At 45.6% G+C, this 19,238-nt stretch overlaps 1 pseudogene; it reads left to right on the forward strand.

Annotated features, from left to right (window-relative positions):
• The window catches only part of LOC106591836 (extracellular serine/threonine protein kinase FAM20C-like), a 79,820-nt pseudogene that overhangs the window by 768 nt on the left and 59,814 nt on the right, over positions 1-19,238 (forward strand).

Consider the following 19,238-nt stretch of genomic DNA (forward strand, 5'->3'; position numbering starts at 1 on the left):
GAAGTAGCGTGATTGTTCTGAAAAAACAGACAAGCTTTTTAAGTGCATCAAGGACACATGCTGCATGATCCTTTAGTTCATTATGGCAAATATCCCTCCTGTTTCTCCTGGCATTACCTCTTCTTCCTCTGAACGACTTCTCCTGTCGTCTCCTCCTCTGAACTACTTCTCTCTTGTCCTCTCCTCCTGTCGTCTCCTCCTCTGAACTACTTCTCTCTTGTCCTCTCCTCCTGTCAGTCATCTCCTCCTCTGAACCACTTCTCTCTTGTCCTCTCCTCCTGTCGTTTCCTCCTCTGAACTACTTCTCTCTTGTCCTCTCCTCCTGTCGTCTCCTCCTCTGAACTACTTCTCTCTTGTCCTCTCCTCCTGTCAGTCATCTCCTCCTCTGAACCACTTCTCTTGTCCTCTCCTCTTGTGTCTCCAACCCTCTTCTCCTCTCCCTCTCTTTCCCCCTCCACCCTCCCCAGGGTGAGTGACAGTGACATCGGCGATGACTCAGCCCATTGGAACAGGAGCAGTAACAGCCCCCCCCGGCTGAGGTTCCATCTTGGTATCTCCCGTTGGCAGCTCTACCCCCACCTGGACCCCAACATGGCATCTCTTGCTCAGCAGCTCAGCACACACTGTCGTCCAGCGCAGATGTGTGTGTGTGTGTGGGGAATGAGGGGAAGTTCCCCCTTTACACTGGTCTTGGATCAGTTTAGCAATTTCCCCCACTAAGGGGGGTTAAGGTTAGAATTGGGGGAGGGGAAGCTGATCCTAGATGTCTGTCAAAGGGAAACTTCACCCTGGAGTGTGTGTGGATGGTGTGGGTGGTGTGCGTGGGTGGTGTATGTGGGTGGTGTGTTTGGGTGGTGTGTGTGTTGGGGAGGGGTCGTGGGAGCCTGATTGTTGGGGGGTGGGAGATATGGGGGCGTTATGTCCTGTACACACAGAGGATGAAGAGCACCATCTCCCATAGTTGGGAGGTAGTCTCTGTTGTGATGTTTAGAGTCTGGTATGGGGAGACCACTAGTGGATTAATGTAGAACTGCAGGATGAAAACAAACACTGGATGACGTTATTTAGTTTCAAACAGGGTAACCCTGTGTGTGTGTGTGTGTGTGTGTGTGTGTGTGTGTGTGTGTGTGTGTGTGTGTGTGTGTGTGTGTGTGTGTGTGTGTGTGTGTGTGTGTGTGTGTGTGTGTGTGTGTGTGTGTGTGTGTGTGTGTGTGTGTGTGTGTGTGATAGAGAGAGCTCAGTGTGTACTCAGTATGTGAATGTCAAGTGTTGCTATGGTAACCCGTCTCTCTCTATCTCGCTCAGTGCAGAAGTCTGGAGGGACACAACTCAAGCTGGTGATGTCATTTCCTAACTATGGACAGGCCATGCTCAAACCAATGAAGTGAGAGACTTACACACGCACGCACACACGTACAGTACCAGTCAAAAGTTTGGACACACCTACTCATTCAAGGGTTTTTCTTAATTTGTACTATTTTCTACATTGTAGAATAATAGTGAAGACATCAAAACTATGAAATAACACTCGTGGAATCATGTAGTAACCAAAAAAGTGTTAAACAAATCAAAATATATTTTATATTTGAGATTCTTCAAAGTAGCCACTCTTTGCCTTGATGACAGCTTTGCACACTCTTGGCATTCTCTCAACCAGCTTAATGAGGTAGTCACCTGGAATGTATTTCAATTAACAGGTGTGAATTGTTAAATGTTAATTTGTGGAATTTCTTTCCTTCTTAATGCGTTTGAGCCAATCAGTTGTGTTGTGACAAGGTAGGGGTGGTATACAGAAGATAGTCCTATTTGGTAAAAGACCAAGTCCATATTATGGCAAGAACAGCTCAAATAAGCAAAGAGAACAACAGTCCATCATTACTTTAAGAAATGAAGGTCAGTCAATCCGTAAAATGTTAAGAACTCTGAAAGTTTCTTCAAGTGCAGTCGCAAGAACCATCAAGCACAGAGTTCAAGTAACAGACACATCTCAACGTCAACTGTTCAGAGGAGACTGTGTGAATCAGGCATTGATGGTTGAATTGCTGCAAAGAAACCACTACTAAAGGACACTAATAGTAAGAAGCGACTTGCTTGGCTCAAGAAACACGAGCAATGGACATTATGTGTGGATGTGATGGAATAGGTGGAAATCTGTCCTTTTGGTCTGATGAGTACAAATGTAAGATTTTTGGTTCCAACCACCGTGTCTTTGTGGGACGCAGAGTAGGTGAATGGATGATCTCTGCATGTGTGGTTCCCACCGTGAAGCATGGAGGAGGAGGTGTGATGGTGTGAGTGTGCTTTGCTGGTGACACTGTCAGTGATTTATTTAGAATTCAAGGCACACTTAACCAGCATGGCCACCATAGCATTCTGCAGCGATACGCCATCCCATGTGGTTTGTTCTTAGTAGGACTATCATTTGTTTTTCAAAAGGACAATGACCCAAAACACACCTTTAAGATGTGTAAGGGCTATTTGACCAAGAAGGAGAGTGATGCATCAGATGACCTGGCCTCCACAATCACCTGACCTCAACCCAATTGTGATGGTTTGGGGTGTATAGTCTGAATATCTGTGTTCCTGTGTTGACCGTGTATGGTCTGTACAGCTGTGTTCCTGTGTTGACTGTGTATAGTCTGTATAGCTGTGTTCCTGTGTTGACTGTATCTCTGTCAGACAAGAGCGTGATGAGGAGACCAACTTCAACCTCTACTACTTCTCTGACTTTGAGAGACACAACGCAGACATCGCTGCTTTTCACCTGGACAGGTAAACAATGAGTCTGTTTCTCACCTTGATAGCAACAGCCAGGGGAATATACAGCATGCCACAGCGCTGACTGAAATGGTGGAGAATAGAGCAGACATTGAGAAGCATTAAACATGGACCCCTCTCATCTCTCTCTCTCACTATCCCCCTCTCCTCTCTCTCTATCTCTCTCTATCCCCCTCTCCCATCTCTCTGCCTCTCTCTCCTCTCCCTCTATCTACACCCCCCCACCTCTTCCATCTCTCTTCCCTGTCCCTCCTCTCCTCTCCACTCACCTCCTCTCTCTCAGGGTGTTGGGTTACAGACGGATCCCCCCAGCCGTAGGGAGGCTGGTTGACGTGGTAACAGAGATCAAAGACATCACCACTGACCACAAACTGGCCCGGACCTTCTTCACCTCTCCTGGTCTGTTTAACATTATATCACTCCTTCCTTCCTTCACTCTATCCCTCTATCACACTCACCCCATCTCCCTCTCTCTCACTCCTCTTTCTTTGCCAACTCTCTCCTTATATTACATGTTTCACATCTCTGTTTTCTCTAGTGGGGAATATGAAAATAGATGCTGCATATTATTCAGCGGAAAGGCAATTTTTGCTGAATTAATTTTTCATTTTCCAATCTTCTCTCTGTCAGCTCTTGAATTGCTGCCTCTCCTGTCATCTACACTGATGATGAAGAGAAGAGTGCACTCAAACTCTCCTCTCCCCCCTCCATCCCCCTCTATCTCCTCTAGTGAATAATGTGTGTTTCTATGGCCAGTGTTCCTACTACTGCAGTACGGAGCACGCTGTATGTGGTCGAACCTGGAGGCCTCCTGGCCGGTGATGCTGCCCGGACCTCCTGGCCACCAGACATACCTGGAGGTCTCCCTGGAAATGCTCCTACAGCCCTCAGCAAACTGGCAGTGTGGGTAGATTCTATAGCTATATCTATAGATAGATAATAACTCTAACCCTAGCCTCAACTCCAACCCTAGCCTCAACTCCAACCCTAGCCTCAACTCTAACCCTATCCTCAACTCTAACCCTAGCCTCAACTCTAAAACTAGACTCAACCCTAACTCTAACCCTAGCCTCAACTCTAACCCTAGCCTCAACTTTAACTCTAACCCTCAACCCTAACTCGAACCCTAGGCTCAACTCTAACCCTAGCCTCAACTCTAACCCTAGCCTCAACTCTAACTCTAACCCTAGCCTCAACTCTAACCCTTGCCTCAACTCTAACTCTAACCCTAGCCTCAACCCTAACTCTAACCCTCAACCCTAACTCTAAACCTAGCCTAAACCCTAACTCTAACCCTAGCCTCAACTCTAGCTCTAGCTCTAAACCTAGACTCAACCCTAACTCTAACCCTAGCCTCAACCCTAACTCTAACCCTCAACCCTAACTCTAACCCTCAACCCTAACTCTAACCCTAGCCTCAACCCTAATTCTAACCCTCAGTCCTAACTCTAACCCTCAACCCTAATTCTAACCCTCAACCCTAACTCTAACCCTCAACCCTAACTCTAACCCCTAGCCTCAACCCTAATTCTAACCCTCAACTCTAACTCTAACCTCAACCCTAATTCCCCAACCCTCAACGCTAACTCCGAACCCTCAACCCCTAACTCTAACCCTAGCCTCAACCCTAATTCTAACCCTCCACCCTAACTCTAACCCTCAACCCTAATTCTAACCCACAACCCTAACTCTAACCCTCAACTCTAACTCTAACACTCAACCCTAACCCTAGACTCAACCCTAATTCTAACTCACAACTATAACTCTAACCCTAGCCTCAACCCTAATTCTAAAACTCAACCCTAATTCTAACCCTCAACCCTAACTCTAACTCTAACCTCAACCCTAATTCTAACCCTCAACTCTAACTCTAACCCTCAACTCTAACTCTAACCCTCAACTCTAACTCTAACCCTCAACCCTAACTCTAACTCTAACCCTCAACCCTAACTCTAACACTAGCCTCAACTCTAACCCTGTTGTCACGTTGGGCAGGTGGGAGAAAGACCCAGACTACTGTGACACAAAAGTGAAGAAGACCCCACCATACAACAAGGCACACGGGGGGACTGGTGGACCCCTGATAGAATTGACTATACTGGACTTCCTCATGGGTAGGTCTGGGTTGGGGAGGGAGGGAGACTGGTGGACCTGATAGACACATGACAATACAAGACTTCATCATGGGTAGGTCTGGGCTGGGTTGGGAGGGAGACTGGTGGACCTGATAGACATGACTATACTAGACTTCATCATGGGTAGGTCTGGGCTGGGTTGGGAGGGAGACTGGTGGACCTGATAGACATGACTATACTAGACTTCATCATGGGTAGGTCTGGGCTGGGTTGGGAGGGGAGACTGGTGGACCTGATAGACATTGACTATACTAGACTTCATCATGGGTAGGTCCTGGGCTGGGTTGGGAGGGAGACTGGTGGACCCTGATAGACATGTGACTATACTAGACTTCCTCATGGGTAGGTCTGGGCCCGGGTTGGGAGGGAGACTGGTGGACCTGATAGATATGACAATACTAGACTTCCGCATGGGTAGGTCTGGGCTGGGTTGGGAGGGAGACTGGTGGACCTGATAGACATGACTATACTAGACTTCCTCATGGGTAGGTCTGGGCTGGGGAGGGAGGGAGACTGGTGGACCTGATAGACATGACTATACTAGACTTCATCATGTGTAGGTCTGGGCTGGGGAGGGAGACTGGTGGACCTGATAGACATGACAATACTAGACTTCCGCATGGGTAGGTCTGGGCTGGGGAGGGAGAGAGACTGGTGGACCTGATAGATATGACTACACTAGACTTCATCATGTGTAGGTCTGGGCTGGGGAGGGGGAGACTGGTGGACCCTGATAGACATGACTATACTAGACTTACTCGTAGGTAGATCTGGGTCAGGACATAATAACATATTAGAACTATAATAGTAATGATACTGCAATAACAATACCTTTCTATTGTGCTGTTGATGGACACCAAAGTCTTTTCAATTAGCAGAAAGAGGAAAAAGCTGAAAATAAAACACAAACAAACACGAGTTCAACACGAATTATTTTGTTCCAGGTAATATGGACCGACACCACTATGAGACGTTTGAGAAGTTTGGCAACAACACTTTCATTCTGCACTTAGACAATGGGAGGGCGTGAGTATCCTGACAATGAAATTGATGATCTGTTTTTTTTAATGGTGTGTGCATGCATGTGTGTGTCTGAAATTGACACTATGTCTGTGTGTGCTGACTACAGGTTTGGACGTCACTCTACAGATGAACCCTCTATCCTGACACCTCTGGGAGAAAAAGCAGTGCTGCATAACATGGGGTGCATAATTAAACCCCAAGACTCAATGTCCGCACCCCGCAGGAATCTAAGTAGCATAATCAAAACATCTCCATAAAAATCTATCTGTTTCAGATAGCGATATCTGTTTTTGCATGGGCTGCGTCTCAATCCACCCCATCCACCGATGTCGGCCTTCCGCATCTACAGTGGGAGGTGGCAGAGCTACAGCGGTATTTTTCAGACCAGCAGACATCCAGAAATGTGTATTTCTCAAAACATAGATAGCATCCGAACGGTTTGGCATACAAAGTAATGTGACCACTCTATGGAAAGATGAGACTCACGAACACGATGGTGTTCTAACAAAAGGGGTTAAAGATGTGTAAAAAAAATACAATAATTTCCTTATCTTTCTTATAACTCTCAGATATAGGATAGACACTTGAAAACAAACTTCCTTCTGCTGTATTGGTTTTCCATGTATGAATCTGTTATTCAATGTGTTTCTGTAGGCTAGTAAAAAAATGTTTTTATATACCAAGAGGTCCTAAAATTCAAAATAAAATAACTAAATGACTCTTGGTATGACCATCTTAAAACAATTCAGTATGTTATCTTAGTAGAACCCCTACCACCGCCTCACGATCATAATTTATTTATCTTCTTTCTCATAACTCTCACTCCATCACTCTCTCTCTCTCCAGGATCTGTTGCTCCACCCTCCTACATCTGCGTCTCCTCTACCTGCCCCAGTACCGTCTCAGTGATGTCATGAGGGACTCTCTTTCCCATGATCCTCTATTCTCCGTGGCCCCCCTCCTCTCGGAGCTGCACCTCTCCGCCCTGGACCGTCGCCTAGTGACTGTGCTCCAAACCGTGAGCTGTTGCCAGGAGCGACAACGTAGTCGCCATGGAGAAGGCGAGCGATGTCATCTATGAGGATGTCACTGATTACAAGACTTTTTGGTTAACCACGTGACACCCACGGTAGTGTGGTCCACGCCCCTCGACAACAGCACTTCAACCGCCTGAAGAAATTGATGTCAGTGGCGCATCACCATGGTGATGATGATTTGTGTGTGACGTCATTGCATCGGCAAGTCACAAGAGTGACATATTTACACTTGGAGTTCTTGGCATCATTCGTTTGTCTCCTAACTGTTAGAGAGGATAGCTGTGTCCGAAGTGTCACCCAACAGTACAGTATGTAGGGAATAAGATGCCATTTCAGACACAGACTATGTGTAGGTTTAGTGTGGTGTATGGATGGGATGGGATGTGATGTTTAAATCACTGTGTACATTTATTATTAGGCCTCATTAAATAAAGCTGATTATATTGTGTTATTTAATACATGGAGCGTACTAAGTGAAATCAAGCTCAGTTTTAGCATATACTGTTATTTAAGAGGATAGTTCAACCCTAAATCAAAGTCATTCTAATTGAGTAATGATATTGCATTTTACAAAAGCATTTTACAAATAAACAAACAATTATAATATTAATAGCAACATGTGATTGAAGGGCCCGATTCAGACTTGAGATGAGTAGACTCAACATTGTGACTTAAGTCCATGTGAAGTCAAATTATCTCCAGTATGAATAGGGCCCGAAGTGAACAACAGTGTGGTTGTACAGTCTTGTACATTAATTGTTAACAGTAATGAAGCTACAGCAATGATTTCCCAATTTGTTGTGCCGTCACCCACAGCGACCCAAAAGACTATGGGCAACATTTTCCTCTCGCTAAACCTCACGCAAATAGTTAAAGAAATACTGCTTAATAACAAGTTTGGTATTGTCTTGTTCCCTTTCAGAAATACAAAGTAAAGCTTTTAGCAACAGCTCAGTCTCAAGCCATGAGCCATGTAGAAATAGGCCAAGTGTCACGCTCTGACCTTAAGAGATCCTTTTATGTCTCTATTTTGGTTGGTCAGGGCATGAGTTGGGGTGGGCATTCTATGTCCTTTTTTCTATGCTTTGTAAGTTTCTTTGTTTTGGCTCGGGTGTGGCTCTCAATCAGGGACAGCTGGCACTTCGTTGTCGGCTGATTGGGAAGTCAACTCGCAGCAGCCTGTTTTCCTTTGGGGTTTGTGGGTAGATAATTTCTGTTCAGTGTTTTGCACCTGACGGAAATGTTTCGGTTGTTCTTTTGTTTTGCTTGCCGGATTGAGTGTTCAGTTTTATCATTAAAATGGACGAACACCTGACCACACAGCTGCATTTTGGTCTGATTTCTCTTCCCCTTCATCTGAGGACAACGAAGACCGTTACACCAAGATCCTATATTATACTATATTAAACTCTAAATTAGACCCTATAGTATACTATATTAAACCCTATAGTAGACCCTATAGTATACTGTATTAAACCCTATAGTATACTATATTAAACACTATAGTAGACCCTATATTATACTATACTAAACTGTATATTATACTATATTAAACCCTATAGTATACTATATCAAACCCCATAGTTGACCCTATAGTATACTATATTAAACCCTATAGTAGATCCTATAGTATACTATATTAAACCCTATAGTAGACACTATAGTATAGTATATTAAACCCTATAGTAGACCCTACAGTATACTATATTAAACCTTATAGTATACTTTATTAAACCCTATAGTAAACTATAATAGATCCTATAGTATACTATAGTAGACCCTATAGTATACTATATTAAACCCTATAGTAGACCCTATAGTATACTATATTAAACCCTATAGTAGACCTTATAGTATACTATATTAGACCCTATATTATGCTATATTAAACCCTATAGCAGACCCTATAGTATACTATATTAAACCCTATAGCAGACCCTATAGTATACTATATTAAACCCTATAGTAGATCCTATAGTATACTATATTAGACCCTATATTATACTATATTAAACCCTATAGTAGACCCTATTGTGTACTATATTAGACCCTATATTATACTATATTAAACCTTATAGCAGACCCTATAGTATACTATATTAAACCCTATAGTAGACCCTATATTTAGCAATTAAAAGTAAACATGTCTAAAAAGTGCTCTTCTGCTGACAATGCAGTTTTTCAAGGATTTTCCTGATGTTTGCAGAGATCATATTCATGCGGTGCCTGCGGATGTTGGCTTAAATCAACTTTAAAATTCAAGTGTAGTAGGCGGTTAAATCGACCATGTGCTTTCGGATAACAAAGAAACATCTTGTGAATTGCACTTCTTGTTGAGATTTGCTTAAACCGGGGACAGTACATAACACAGAGAGGGTCCGAGAGAGAGCTCTGATGAGAAAGGAGATGCAACATGTCATCATCAATCCTCACTTTGGGTCTCATTTAAAGCCATTGTTTCAAGTTTTATTAGTTGTATGTACAGGATACACATGGTGATAACTGTCCAACTAAATGCCCAATGGAAGGTTTCCTTCTCAATAATGCAACACCAATAAGACATAATAACATAACTTAATAGCCAAACATAAAGTAAATGTCTCAGAAGAATAGAACAAAGATTTTAGAATAACGAGTATAATACAGGGGCCTCCCGGGTGGTGCAGTGGTCTAAGGCACTGTGGGCACAGTGGTCTAAGGCACTGCATCAGAAAGTGCTAAGCTGTGCCAACAGAGATTCTGGGTTTGAGCCCAGGCTCTGTCGCAGCTGTCCCGACTGGGAGGTCCAAGGGGCGACTTCACAATTGGCCCAGCGTCGTCTGGGTTAGGGAGGGTTTGGCTGGCAGGGACATCCTTGTCTCATCGCGCATAGCGACTCCTGTGTCGAGGGCGGGCGAAAGTACCTTAATAGTCGCCAGGTATGGTGTTTCCTCATGCCGACATTGGTGCGGCTGGCTTTCGGATTGGATGTGCGTTGTGTCACAGTGTGGCTAGGTTTAAGTTAAGTTCGGAGGGACGATCGGAGGATGGCAACTTACTACCATAACATTGGGGAGAAAAAGAGGGGTACTTTTAAAAAAAGTATAATACAGGAAGAAAAATAAACTAAAAGTTAAAAATAAAATAAAAACTATAAAAATAACAATAACGAGGCTATACGGGGTACAGGTTGACTGGAGGTAACTGAGGAATACATACATACTGTAGGTAGGGGTAAAGTGGAAATAGTCGGTTAACCATTTGTTTAATTGTTCAACAGTCTTGTGGTCTGGGGTGAGAAGCTGTTAAGGAGCCTTTGTGTCTTAGACTTGGCTCTTCGGGTACCGCTTGCCGTGCCAGTGCAAGAGAGAACAGTCTGCGACTTAGGTGGCTGGGAGACTTGACAATGTTTTAATGGGTCTTCCTCTGACAGCGCCTAGTATAGTCCTGGATGACAGGAAGCTGGGCCCCCAGTGATGTACTGGAGCCGTACGCACCTACCACTCTGTAGCGCCTTACGGTCAGATGCCGAGCAGTTGCCATACCAGGCAGTAGTGCAACCGGTCAAGATGCGCTCAATGGTGCAGCTGAGAACTTTTGAGGATCTGGGGACCACATCTAAATCTTGTTGAGTCTCCTGACGGGGGGAATAGGCATGGCGTGCAGTCCTCTTTCCTGGCGAACTGTTCTTGGTGTGTTTGGACCATGATAGTTTGTTGGTGATGTGGACACCAAGCAACTTGAAGCTTTCGTCCCACTCAACTACCGCCCTGTCGATATGAATGGGGGCGTGTTCGTCCGTCCTTTCCCTGTAGTCCACACCTCCTTTGTCTCGCTCACGTTGAGGGAGAGGCTGTTGTCCTCGCACCACACTGCCAGGTCTTTGACCTCCTCCCCATAGGCTGTCTCAGCGTTGTCGGTGATCAGGCCTACTGCTGTTGTGTCATCGGCAAACTTAATGATGGTGTTGGAGTCATGCTTGGCCATGCATTCGTGGGTGAACAGGGAGTACACAAGGGGACTAAGCATGCACACTTGAGGGGCCCAGTGTTGAGGATCAGCGTGGCAGATGTGTTGTTGCCTACCCTTACCTCCTGGGGGCAGCCCGTTAGGAAGTACAGGATCCAGTAGCAGAGGGAGGTGTTTTGTCCCAGAGACCTTAGCTTAGTGATGAGCTTTGTGGACACTATGGTGTTGAACTCTGAGCTGTATTGGGAAAGGGCAGTGTGGAGTGCAATTGAGATTGTGTCATCTGTGGATCTGTTGGGGGGGAGTATGCAAATTGGAGTGGGTCTAGGGTTTTCGGGATGATGGTGTTGATGTGAGCCATGAACAGCCTTTCAAAGCACTTCATGGCTACAGAGGTGAGTGCTACAGAGCGATAGTCATTTAGACAGGTTACCTCTGCGTTCTTGGGCACAGGGACTATGGGTGGTCTGCTTGAAAACATGTAGGTATTACAGGGAGAGGTTGAAAATGTCAGTAGAAGACACTTGCCAGTTGGTCCGCGCATGCTGTGAGTAAGGCCTGGTAATCCGTGTGGCCCCTGCGGTCTTGTGAATGTTGACCTGTTTTGAAAGGTCTTACTCACATCTCTCAGAGAGCGTGATCACACAGTCGTCCAGAACAGCTGGTGCTCTCATGCGAAGCTTCAGTGTTGCTTGCCTCAAAACGAGCATAAAAGGCATTTAGCCTGCCTGGGCAGCTCGTGCCTGGGTTTCGTTTGTAGTCTAATAGTTTGCAAGCCCTTCCACATCCAATGATCTTCAGAGCCACTTTGCCTGTTCGATGGTTTCGGGAAGGGGCATAGAGGGATTTCTTATAAGCGTCTGGATTAGTTTCCCGCTCCTTGACAGCGGCAGCTCTAGCCTTTAGCTCAGTGCGGCTGTTCGTAGAGCCATGGATTCTGCTTGGGATATGTACATACGGTCCACTGTGGGGATAGAAAGCGTCATCGATGCACTTATTGATGAAGCCAGTGGCTGAGGTGGTATACTCCTCAATGCCATCGGATGAATCCGGAACATATTCAGTCTGTGCTATTAAAAAACAGTCCTGTAGCTTAGCATCCACGTTATCTGACCACCTCATTAGGCAACTCACTGGTACTTCCTGCTTTAGGTTTTGCTAGTAAGCAAATTGACATCCAAATCAAATGTATTTCGGCCTTCTTACATCAGCTGATGTAACAAAGTGCTGTACAGAAGCCCAGCCCTAAAACTCCAAACAACAAACAATGCAGGTGTAGATGCCACGGTGGCTAGGAAAACTCCCTAGAAGGCCCAGAACCTAGGAAGAAACCTAGAGAGGAACCGGGCTATGATGGGTGTCGTCCTCTTCTGGCTGTGCTGGGTGATTATAACAGAACATGGCCAAGATGTTGAAATGTTCATAGATGACCAGCAGGATCAAATAATAATAATCACAGTGCAGGAGCAGGGAGGATAAAATTGAAACCCAGGTTGCCCAAATGGAGGGCGAGAGACAGCTTTGTACACATCTCTGTGTGGTGTAAGGTGGTCAACAGTTTTTTTAGTTTGGTTGCATGTGACATGCTGGTAGAAGTGGGTAAAAACTGATTTAAGTTTTCTGTATTATAGTCCCCCCTGGCCACTAGGCGCTGCAGCTTCTGAATGACTATGTTCTTTTTGCTCATGGCCTTATACAGCTCGCTGAGTGTAATATTAGTGCCAGCATAGGTTTGTGGTGGTGAAAATGAAAAATATAGACGATGACTCTTGGTAGATAGGGTGGTCTACAGCTTGAGGTACTCTACCTCAGGTGAGCAAAACCTTGAGACTTCTTTAATAATGAAGACATTCGCACCAGCTGTTATTGACAAATAGACACAGACCACCACCTCGTCTTTGCGGGTAGCAGTTTTATCTTGATGCCGCGAGAAAACCCAGCCAACTGTGTAATATTATCTATGTCGTTGTTCAGCCCATGACTTTCGGTGGAAACATAAGATATTACCATTTTTAATGTTCTGTTGGTAGGATTGTCTCAAATGGAGCTCATCCAGTTTATTCTCCAGTGATTGCCACGTTGTGTCTGACGGATAGTATTGGGTTACCCTTTCGCCCGACAAATTTTCCCTGAAGCACCTGGATCTGGCCCCTGTGTCTCTGTCTCCTCTTCATGCGAATGCCGGATTTGGGCCTGGTCCGGCAACAGCAGTATATCCTTTCCATCAGACTCATTAACGAAAAAACCTTTGTCCAGTTCGAGGTGAGTAATTGCTGTTCTGTTTTTCCAGAAGCTCTTTCGATCATAAGGGCGGTGGCAGAAACATTATGTACAAAAATAAGTTACAAACAACGTGAAAGAAACAGCACAATGGGTTAGGAGCCACAATCAGTTAGGAGTGAAGTTTAAAACTGTCATTTTATTTACAAATGCCTTGAAATGACGGTGAGAGTCTCGTCCATGAGTGGAATTCTCATCTCCTTTTGCAATACAGGAGTAGCTGCCTGCATCCTCTCTGCCCCCGGCTGGGTCTAGGAACAGGTAGTTAGTTACCCTGGGTGTTCACGAGTTGTCCGTTCTTGTACCAGATGTAGGTGGGGTTGGGGTTGTCAGTCAGAGCACAGATGGTTCTACAGGTCAGTATCACCGCCTTTTCATCTGTCACCATGGCAGAAGACGCCTTCACCTGCAGACCTGGGATTAAAAAATGCCGTGTTACAATTCTAATCATATAAAGCAAAACATTCATATTATACAGACTGTCATTCCCACTAAGGTCAAAATACTTGAATGTAACTGATTAGACATCACATAATGGTGTACCTGTGACAGACAGCCTGACACGCGTCTCTCTTTGAAGGACATTATACCAATCGAGTTGCGTCTGAGTCTTGAATGTGAACCAGTACTCAGCTGAATCTCTCTCTCTCAGGTCTGTGATTCTCAGGGTGCAGTCTCTCTCTTTAGTCCCAAGGTACTCAGCACGACCTGCATACTCTGGCACTGAGCTCAGCATTTTAGGCGCCTCATTATATTTCTCTTGGAGATACCAGTTTGGTTCTGAGACTACATGATTACTTGGATGTTGATATATGCAGGGCAGTTCCACTGTTGACCCCTTCAAGGCACAGATACTCACGTTGAAACAGGTCTTACCCAGAACACCTAAAATACCAAAGTAACCCATCAGAGTTTTATCAATTAGTCAATTATCATTAAATCAGTTCATTCAGGACTGAACAATAACACTTTAGTGATAGTAAGAATCGTGGTAAGATGCAAACTTAAAAATATGAATAATTCTAATAATCTTTTGCAAAAAATACTGCAGTTACTGACTCACACACTGCAGGAGGTGCAGATCCTCATGGCCTTTTACAGCACAGGAGTAACTTTGTGTAAAATAACTGATAACAGAGTATTGTTAGACGGTGGGTTTCATCTGGAGGCGTTGTCCATTCCTGTACCAGATGTAGGTGGGGTTGGGGTTGTCCTCAGGACAGGTGGTTCTACCCCACGGTCAGTGTTACCCTCTGTCCACACTTTGTGGCCGAGGTTGCTGAGTTGAGTGTCATTAGAATCCATAGAGAAGTGTCACTCAGTGAGGTGTGAAAGACTTATCCTTAATTGTTTTATGACATTTTTCAATTGTATATATACACTACTCAAAAAAATAAAGGGAAAACTTAAACAACACATCCTAGATCTGAATGAAAGAAATAATCTTATTAAATACTTTTCTTTACATAGTTGAATATGCTGACAACAAAATCACACAATAATAATCAGCCCAAATCAATTTATCAACCCATGGAGGTCTGGATTTGGAGTCACACTCAAAATTAAGTGGAAAACCACACTACAGGCTGATTCAACTTTGATGTAATGTCCTTTAAACAAGTCAAAATGGGGGGCTCAGAAGTGTGTGTGGCCTCCCACGTGCCTGTATGACCTCCCTACAACGCCCTGGGCATGCTCCTGATGAGGTGGCGGATGGTCTCCTGAAGGATCTCCTCCCAGACCTGGACTAAAGCATCCGCCAACTCCTGGACAGTCTGTGGTGCAACGTGAGTTGGTGGATGGAAGCCGAGACATGATGTCCCAGATGTGCTCAATTGGATTCAGGTCTGGAGAGCAGGCCGGGCCCAGTCCATAGCATCGGCCTTCCTCTTGCAGGAACTGCTGACACCTCCAGCCACATGAGGTCTAGCATTGTCTTGCATTAGGAGGAACCCAGGGCCAATCGCACCCAGCATATGGTCACAAGGGGTCTGGATCTCATCTCGGTACCTAATGGCGAATCGGGCTACCTCTGGCGAGCACGCCCCATGGAGGGCTGTGCGGCCCCCAAAAAATGCCACCCCCCACCATGACTGACCCACCACCAAACGGTCATGCTGGAGGATGTTGCAGGCAGCAGAACGTTCTCCCACGGCGTCTCAGACTCTGTCACGTCTGTCACATGTGCCCAGTGTGAACCTGCTTTCATCTGTGAAGAGCACAGGGCGCCAGTGGCGAATTTGCCAATCTTAGTGTTCTCTGGCAAATGCCAAGCGTCCTGCACGGTGTTGGGCTGTAAGCACAACCCCCATGTGGATGTCGGGCCCTCGCCACCCTTATGAGTCTGTTTCTGACCGTTTGACCAGACACATGCACATTTTGTGGCCTGCTTGAGGAGTCATTTTGCAGAGGCTGCGGCAGTGCTCCTTCTTGCACAAAGCGGAGGTAGCAGTCCTGCTGCTGGGTTGTTGTCCTTCTTCGGCTCCTCCACGTCTACTGATGTACTGGCCTGTCTCCTGGTAGCGCCTCCATGCTCTGGACACTTCGCTGACAGACACAGCAAACCTTCTTGCCACAGCTCGCATTGATGTGCCATCCTGGATGAGCTGCACTACCTGAGCCACTTGTGTGGGTTGTAGACTCCGTCTCATGCTACCACTAGAGTGAAAGCACCGCCAGCATTCAAAAGTGACCAAAACATCAACCAGGAAGCATAGGAACTGAGAAGTGGTCTGTGGTCTCCACCTGCAGAACCACTCCTTTATTAGAGAAGTGTCTTGCTTATTGCCTATAATTTCCACCTGTTGTCTATTCCATTTGGACAACAGCATGTGAAATTTATTGTCAATCAGTGTTGCTTCCTAAGTGGACAGTTTGATTTCACAGAAGTGTGATTGACTTGGAGTTACACTGTGTTGTTTAAGTGTTCCCTTTATTTTTTTGAGCAGTATACATATATATATATATATAAGTCCCTGAAGTCCCTGAAAAGCCATATCCCTGGACTCCACCACAAGTGGTACTCAGTGTTGTGTTGTGTTGGATTTGCCCCAAACATAAGGCTTTGTATTCAGAACAAAGTACATTTCTTTGTCATATTTGTTTTGCAGTTTTACTTTAGTGCCTTATTGCAAACAGGATGCATATTTTGGAATATTTTTTATTCCTTTCAGGCTTCCTTCTTGTCACTGTCATTTTTACCTGTAAAGAACACCTGTCTAAACAATCAATCAATCAGTTTTTAACTCTCCACCATGGCCAGACCAAAAAGCTCTCCAAGGATGTCAGGGACAAGATTGTAGATCTACACAAGGCTGGAATGGGCTACAAGACCATCGCTAAGCAGCTTGGTGAGAAGGTGACAACATTTGGGTGCTATTATTATAAATCGAAGAAACACAAAATAACTGTCAATCTCTCCTCGGCCTGGGGCTCATGCAAGGTCTCCAGCTCTTGGGTTGTTGATCATGAAGAACGGTGAGGAATCAGCCCAGAACTACTACGGGAGGATCTTGTCAATGATCTTCGAAGCAGCTGGGACCATAGTCACCAAGAAAACAATTGTTAACACATTCGCCACGAAGGACTGAAATCCTGCAGGCGTCATAGATCCCCTGCTCAAGAATACATATACATGCCCGTCTGAAGTTTGCCAATGAACATCTGGACAATTCAGGGAGACAACTGGGTGAAAGTGTTGTGGTCAGATGAGACCAAAATGGAGCTCTTTGACATCCCAACTCAACTTCGCCGTGTTTGGAGAGGGAGGAATGCTGCCTATGACCCCCAGAACACCCTACATCTCCACCGTCAAACATGGAGGTGAAACATTATGCTTTTGGGGTGTTTTTCTGCCGGAGACAGGACAACTACGCATCAAAGGGGCGATGGGCGGGGCCATGTACCGTCAAATCTTAAGGTGAGAACCTCCTTCCCTCAATAAGGGCATTGAAAATGGGTCATGGATGGGTATTCCAACATGACAATGACCCCAAACACACGGCCAAAGGCAACAAAGGAGTGGCTCAAGAGAAGCACATTAAGGTCCTGGAGTGGCCTAGCCAGTCTCAGACCTTAATCCCATAGAAAAATCTGTGCAGAGGGAGCTGAAGGTTCGAGTTGCCCAAGCGTCAGCCTCGAAACATGGCAGCTTAGAAGATCTGCGAGGAGTGGGACAAAATCCCTCCTGAGATGTGTGCAAAGCTGTTGGCCAACTACAAGCGTCCGACCTCTGTGATTGCCAACAGGTTTTGCCACCAAGTACTAAGTCATGCTACAGAGGGGTCAAATACTTATTTCCTCATTAAAATGCAAATCATTTTATAAGCATTTTTGACATGTGTTTTCTGGATTTTTGTTGTTCTGTCTCTCACTGTTCAAATAAACCTATAACAAAATTATAGACTGATCATTTTCTTTGTAGGTAGACAAGCATTACAAAATCAGCAGTATACATCAAAATAAAGGGAACACTTAAACAACACATCCTAGATCTGAATGAAGAAATAATCTTATTAAATACTTTTTCTTTACATAGTTTGAATGTGCTGATAACAAAATCACACAAAAATAATCAATGGAAAGTCAATTTATCAACCCATGGAGGTCTGGTTTGAGTCACACTCCAAAATTAAAGTGGAAAACCACACTACAGGCTGATCCAACTTTGATGTAATGTCCTTAAAACAAGTCAAAATGAGGCTCAGTAGTGTGTGAAAGCCTTCACGTGCCCTGTATAAACCTCCCTACAATGCCTGGGCATGCTCCTGATAGAGGTGGCGGATGGTCTCTGAGGATCTCCTCCCAGACCTGGACTAAAGCACATCCGCCAACTCCTGGACAGTCTGTGGTGCAACGTGGCGTTGGTGGATGGGCGAGACATGATGTCCCAGATGTGCTCAATTGGATTCAGGTCTGAGGCAGAGCGGGCCAGTCCATAGCATCAATGCCTTCCTCTTGCAGGAACTGCTGACACACTCCAGCCACATGAGGTCTAGCATTGTCTTGCATTAGGAGGGAACCCAGGACCAACCGCACCAGCGCCTTAGTCTCACAAGGGGTCTGAGGATCTCATCTCGGTACCTAATGGCAGTCAGGCTACCTCTGGCGAGAGCACATGGAGGGCTGTGCGGCCCCCAAAAAATTGCCACCCCACACCACCTTGACTGACCCACCGCCAAACCGGTCCATGCTGGAGGATGTTGCAGGCAGCAGAGCGTTCTCCACAGCGTCTCAGACTCTGCCACCTGTGCTCAGTGTGAACCTGCTTTCATCTGTGAAGAGCACCGACAGCCAGTGGCGAATTTGCCAATCTTGGTGTTCTCTGGCAAATGCCAAACGTCCTGCGGTGTTGGGCTGTAAGCACAACCCCCACCTGTGGACGTCAGGCCCTCATACCACCCTCATAGGGTCTGTTTCTGACCGTTTGAGCAGACACATGCACATTTGTGGCCTGCTGGAGGAGGTCTGTTTTGTAGGGCTCTGGCAGTGCTCCTCCTGCTCCCTCCTTGCACAAAGGCGGAGGTAGCGGTCCTGCTGCTCGGGTTGTTGCCCTCCTTCGGCCTCCTCCCACATCTCCTGATGTGCTGGCCTGTCTCCTGTTAGCGCCTCCATGCTCCTGGACACTACGCTGACAGATACAGCAAACCTTCTTGCCACAGCTCACATTGATGTGCCATCCTGGATGAGCTGCACTGAGCCACTTGTGTGGGTTGTAGACTCCGTCTCATGCTACCACTAGGTGAAAGCACCGCCAGCATTCAAAAGTGAACAAAACATCAGCCAGGAAGCATTGGAACTGAGAAGTGGTCTGTTGGTCCCCACCTGCAGAACCACTCCTTTGTTGGGGTGTCTTGCTAATTGCCTATAATTTCCACCTGTTGTCTATTCCATTTGCACAACAGCATGTGATTTTGTGTCAATCAGGTGTTGCTTCCTAAGTGGACAGTTTGATTTCTGAAGTGTGATTGACTTGGAGTTACATTGTGTTGTTTAAGTGTTCCCTTTACCGAGCAATGTTCCCCCACTATATATATAT

Source organism: Salmo salar, chromosome ssa09, assembly GCF_905237065.1.
Source record: "Salmo salar chromosome ssa09, Ssal_v3.1, whole genome shotgun sequence".
NCBI lineage: Eukaryota > Metazoa > Chordata > Actinopteri > Salmoniformes > Salmonidae > Salmo > Salmo salar.